This window comes from Magnolia sinica, chromosome 17 (assembly GCF_029962835.1).
Source record: "Magnolia sinica isolate HGM2019 chromosome 17, MsV1, whole genome shotgun sequence".
NCBI lineage: Eukaryota > Viridiplantae > Streptophyta > Magnoliopsida > Magnoliales > Magnoliaceae > Magnolia > Magnolia sinica.
The window spans coordinates 36919138-36925137 of NC_080589.1; positions in this window are offsets into that span (position 1 = coordinate 36919138).

Here is a 6000-nt window from a genome sequence, read left to right on the forward strand (position 1 = left end):
GGGGTATGGCTTATACTTGACATGAGTGATTGATTGATTGATTGATGGGACATATCGTAGAGATTCCCTCGAAATTCGCAACGCGTGGCATTTCTTTGGAACAAACGCAGGCCCACATCTTCTAGCATAGGTATCGGTTCGTTGCGCGAGTCGCGGCGACGGCGCGGTCGCTATGATACAAGTTTCGGATCGAGCCGACTTCGGCATGCAGGACTCAGCTTAGGATCGCATGCAAACGTCAGATACAGGTCAAGGATTGCCGAAATTCGACCGGAAGGACCACGGATGGCAACAGAACGGTACGGACTAGGATACGGGCCTTACAACACACTTTCATCAATGGATCTGAAAAAGATCCTCATCCTGGCTTTCCAATAAGCATAATTGGAACCATCAAATGGTGGTGGCCTAGTGATGGAGAGGCAGAGCTCGAGATTGGTTATCTCAAGAAATTAATCTAATGGAATGAGCTATTAGGCTCTGATACCACTTAAAAAGGGAGAGCTGCAAGTCTTAGATGGGGGGGGGGGGGGGGTGAATGGACTATGCCAAATAAAAATAAAATGTGGAAAAAAAAAAACTCAAATAGCAGAAATCTAAAACAACCTCAAATGCACAAGTATTAAAATGTTGATACAAACATTATTCTAAGGACAACCTTACACCAAAAACCAATGGCTTATGGTAGGACAACCTGATTTTTAGAACAACAATAAGTATTAAAAACTCAAACCAATATAGAGACAAAAGAAATAAATCAGGCTATTACAACATTCACCACATGTACATGAAAATAAATACAACATTCAGAACATCACATACATCACCATCATCATCATCCAAACTCTGAGAATTATAGTAGTTCAGGTGTACACCAACTATTCTCAAACAACCACCCTACTCCACTCCCAATATCCACAACCCACGGGATATCGGCTTTCACTAAGAAACAAGGTTTTTCAAGGTTCACCTTAAAATCTTTACAATTGTGTTTTCAATGGGCTATCACAATTAAAAATCCCACACACTGAGATTTTCTGGCAATCTTACAAACCACAATATAATAAATAAAATATACTTATCTGACGATTCTTCTTCGATGTAGCCCGGTAGAACCAATTCTTTATAAACATAAATGTTTAATGTTCAATCTCACAAATGAAAGGGTTCTAGGTCTAAATGAATTTTAATTAAATCCAATCTTTGGCTACTTGGGTTCAATTTCTTGAATCTCAAAAAGGGTTAAAATAAAATCCTCTTTATATCAAGTAGAATAGAATAATAAGAGATCAAGAAATTAAGAAACCAAAAAGTTTTTTAAAATGATTATAAATACCTCACAATAGCTTCACAATAGTGAGAATAAATCTCTCAGAGTGATTGCCTAAATTAGCTTGGAATTGATGATAAAATCTGAGAAATGTCCTCTATTTATAAGCTGCAATTCGGTTCCCTTGACTAGTCTAAGGTTCTGCTTAACTGGTCCTGGCAGAACCAACTTTCAAATTTTCTGGCACGATCAGATAAAACAGACTCTCGACTAGTTGAGTAGCCTGCTTAACTGGTCGAGCACAACACTCGACTAGTCGAGTGGCTCGCTCGACTGGTCAAGTAGCCTGCTCGACTAGCCGAGTGGAAAAAATTCATGTTGTTGGAGTTCGAGTCGAGTCCTGCTCGACTGGTTGACCTAGTCTCCACGACTAGTCGAGCAGGGTACTTGACTAGTCGTAGACCAAACAACCTTATCCAATTTTTTGAGTAAAATTCTGGACTAGTCGAGAAAAACCTTGAACTAGTCGAAGCAAAGCCTAAAATAAGTACTATGACCCAATATAAATATACAACATTAACGACTTAATCCTAAGGTCTTTCTATGGTCATGTATACCTGAAATGTGAGCATTGAACTTGTCAAGTGGGTCGCTTCGGTAGATAAAATACTTGAAGTACTTTGAAGTTTGGAACTTATACAGTTTGAAGCTTGACCTTGAATGCTTAAACTTAAACTTGATCACTTATACTTGAGCTAGGACTTGAGGTTGTGTATGAAGTTGTACTTGCACTCTGACTTGTACATGATCTTTGGCGGCTAAACATGATCTTTAACTTGAAGATGTAGAAGCTTTAGATTGTTGATGTAGATGACACAAAAACTCATCTTTAAATGAAGGTGAACTTTCATCAATCACTCTTAAGTGGTTTGTCACTATAAAATTTGACAACAAAGGATGCTAAATCTAAAATAAAGCACTTACATATGTGATGGCTAAGAGGATGATGGGTGTGTAAGAGAGTGATGGGTGAAGTGATGGGTGTGTAAGAGAGGAGACATAAGAGTTGACTTTGGGGAGGGTTGCTTGCCTTGGGGGAAAAGAAAGGCATGGGGTTTGTGATGGGATGTGTACTTGACTAGTTAATGTGAAATGTGGGTAGAGATTCTCTGGAATCTCTAAGAATTCGCAACGCTCGACGTTTCCTTGAGATATTCGTAGCCCACAACTCCTAGCCTAGGCATCGCATTGGTGCATAAGATGCGGCGTTGGAACCGCAGTGACGGTATGGTTGCTAGGGTATAAGTTTCGAGTTGAGTCGACTCAGATCTTCAGGATGTGACTTAAGGTCACGTACATTCGCTTTCTATAAATCGTGGGTTGTCGAAATTTGACGGGGAGGATCGCGGGAGTTGATGGAACAGTAGGGTACTAGGATACGGGACTTACAATACCTAGATAGTGGATGTTATAAACATATGAAAGGTGATAAGGCAATTCTATCAAACATTAATTAAATCGATGGTGGCTCAGATACATTGGAGATGGTAGCAATTGCAAGATCATTGGAAGATGTAATGTAAAACTTTTCAATCTACGTATCTTTGAAAATGTGCTATATGTTGAAAGCTTAAAACATAATTTACTAAACATATCTCAAATATGTGATAATAATCATAGTGTAAAATGTCAGATCACAGATGTGAGATAATTAACAATCAAGGTCATGTAATATTAAAAGGCTGCAGGACCTTTGAAAATTGTTATATCACTGATGACTACACTAGATATTCTCAGGTAGCCTTCTTAAGAGAAAAGTTGGATGCTTTTGATGAAGTCAAAAAGTTAATTAAACACATCCAGACTGAAAAGAACTATCTGTGATCAGAATAAGAAGTGAACATGGTACTAAATTTGAAAATAGTAATTTTGAGAAGTATTGTAATGACCATGGAATATTACATTAATTTTCTACTGCTAAAACTCCTCAGCGAAATGTTGTTGTTGAGAAGAAATTAGAGTTGTACAAGAAATGGCTAGTGTTATGCTAAATAGCTTAAAATTAGCTAAAAATTTATGGACAGAAGTTGCTAATACCACTTTCTATATTATTAACCGTGTTTATATGAGAGCAACTAAAAATAAAATAGCTCATGAACTATAGTTTGATAATAAAAAAAAAACCTTCTGTGAAATATTTTCGTACTTTCTGAAGCAAGTGCTTTATTTTATGAGACAAGAAAATTTTAAAAAAGTTTGAAGCCAAAAGTAATGAGGGAATATTTTTGAGATATGCTTAAAAAATCGAGCATATTATGTTCTAAATAAAAGAACTGGGGTGATACAAGAATCCATAAATGTTGTCATTGATGATCGAACTACCACACCCAAACTTAATCAAGATGATGAAATTATCACAGTTAATCAATCTAAACCATTATCAAAATCAAATTAAATTGAGATAAGACTAGTCAAGGATCATCCGACTAATCAAATACTTGGTAACCCTCACATTGGTGTTCGAACCATAAGACAATTAGAAAACTTATGTAATCATGTTTGCTTCACATCCTAGAAAAAACCGACTAATGTAAATGCCCTAGCAGATGAAAGTTAGATTTTAGCCATGCAAGATGAACTAAATCAGTTTGTTAGAAACGATGTTTGTTATCTAGTTCCCAGACCTTCTGACAAACATGTGATTGGAACCAAATGGATTTTCAAAAATAAATCTGATGAACTTGGTAATATTATAAGAAACAAGGCACGATTGGTTGTGCAAGGTTACAATCAAATTGAAGGAATTGACTATGATGAAACATTTGTACCAATAGCTTATCTTGAATCTATCAGATTATTGATTACCATTGCATGCTATAAAAATTTCAAAATATACCAAATGGATGTCAAAAGTGCCTTCTTAAATGGTGATTTAAACGAAAAAGATTATGTTGAACAACCTAAGGGTTTTAAAGATCCCAAACTTCCTAATAATGTATACCGCCTTAAAAAGGCTCTATATGGTTTAAAACAAACCCCAAGAGCATGGTATGAAAAAATGACTAAATTTTTACTTAGTCAAAATTTTAAAATGGGGAATGTTGATAAAACTTTATTTATCAAAAAAATGTAATGAAGATATGTTAATTGTTCAAATATATGTAGATGATATTATCTATGGATCAACTTGTACTGACCTCTCCTCTACATTTACAGATTTGATGAAATCAAAGTTTGAAATGAGTATGGTTGGTGAGCTAAATTATTTCATTGGTCTTCAAGTCAAATAGCTCAAAGATGGGATATTTATCTCCCGGACCAAATATGCTATGAACTTAGTAAAAAGATTTGGTTTCGAGAATAGCAGGAATTTTAATACTCCCATGGGTACAACACTTAAATTAACTAAAGATGAATTAGGTAAAAGTGTTGACTCTCGACTTTACCGCAGCATGATTGGTATTCTACTATACTTAACTCCAAGCAGACATGATATTTCCTTCAGTGTAGGCATCTATTCTTGATATCAATCTAATCCTAAGGAATCTCATTTATCTGCTATTAAACTGATTATTGGATATATTACTAATACTGCTAGCCTAGGATTGTGGTATCCACATGATATGTCCATACAAATAGCTAGATACATTGATGCAGACTGGGCATGTAATGTTGATGATAAAAAAATTGACAAGTGGTGGATGTTTCTATATTGGAAACTGCCTTGTGTCTTTGATGAGCAAGAAGCAAAATTCAGTGTCGTTATCCACTGTAGAAGCTAAATATATTTCTCCATGGAATGCTTGCACGCAACTTATGTGGATGAAAAGCATGTTAGCTGACTATGGTATTAATTAAGATACCGTGAATCTATATTATGATAATACCAGTGCTATAAACATATCTAAAACTCCTATTCAACATTCTCATAAAAAATACATTGACATTTGATATCATTATATTCAAGAATTAGTTGAAAATAAGACTGTCATACTAGAATACATTCAAACTAAGAAGCAGCTTGCAGATATTTTGACAAAACCTCTAAACAATGTCAGATTCTCTAATTTAAAGCATGACATCAGATTATGCTCTATTAAATGATTATGTTGTCTTTAATTAATCTTATTTTACAGCATTTTGTTAATTTTTATTTTTTGTAAATATGCATAAAAGGAAAAATGATAATATTATAAAAAAAATTGGGATTTTCGGCCAGTCCATAGCTAATCGACTAATTCAGCCAACTGAGCACTTACTCGGCCAGTTGAATCAGGCATGGATTGAATAAAAAAGGTAGGAAAACCCAATTTTTTTCATTTCCACTTCTTCTTATTCGGTCCGCCAGTGCTTCCTTCGGTCAACCCATCACTCTAACTTCTTTGTAAGTTATTTTTATACACTTTTCTTCTAGATTTAAGTTCCTAGTTGCATATTATTTAGGTATTTTGTATTTTTCTTGAATTTAGATTGCTCTTTTTGGTGGGTTTGATTAAAAAATCAATTCATCTCAAAACCATCCCCCATTTTGCAATCTCTTGCCTTTTTTTTCCATGGAACAAAGATACAAATGCACCATTCGTAAATCTCACATTGGTTCCTCATCCCTCTCCATTCCTCGAGCTGTGCGGTCCGTACATACACTGGAGGATGATCTAGAAAATGTTCAGGATTTTTTTTATCTCAACACATTATTATTGAGCGGTCAGTTAATCATGATCATATCTCTC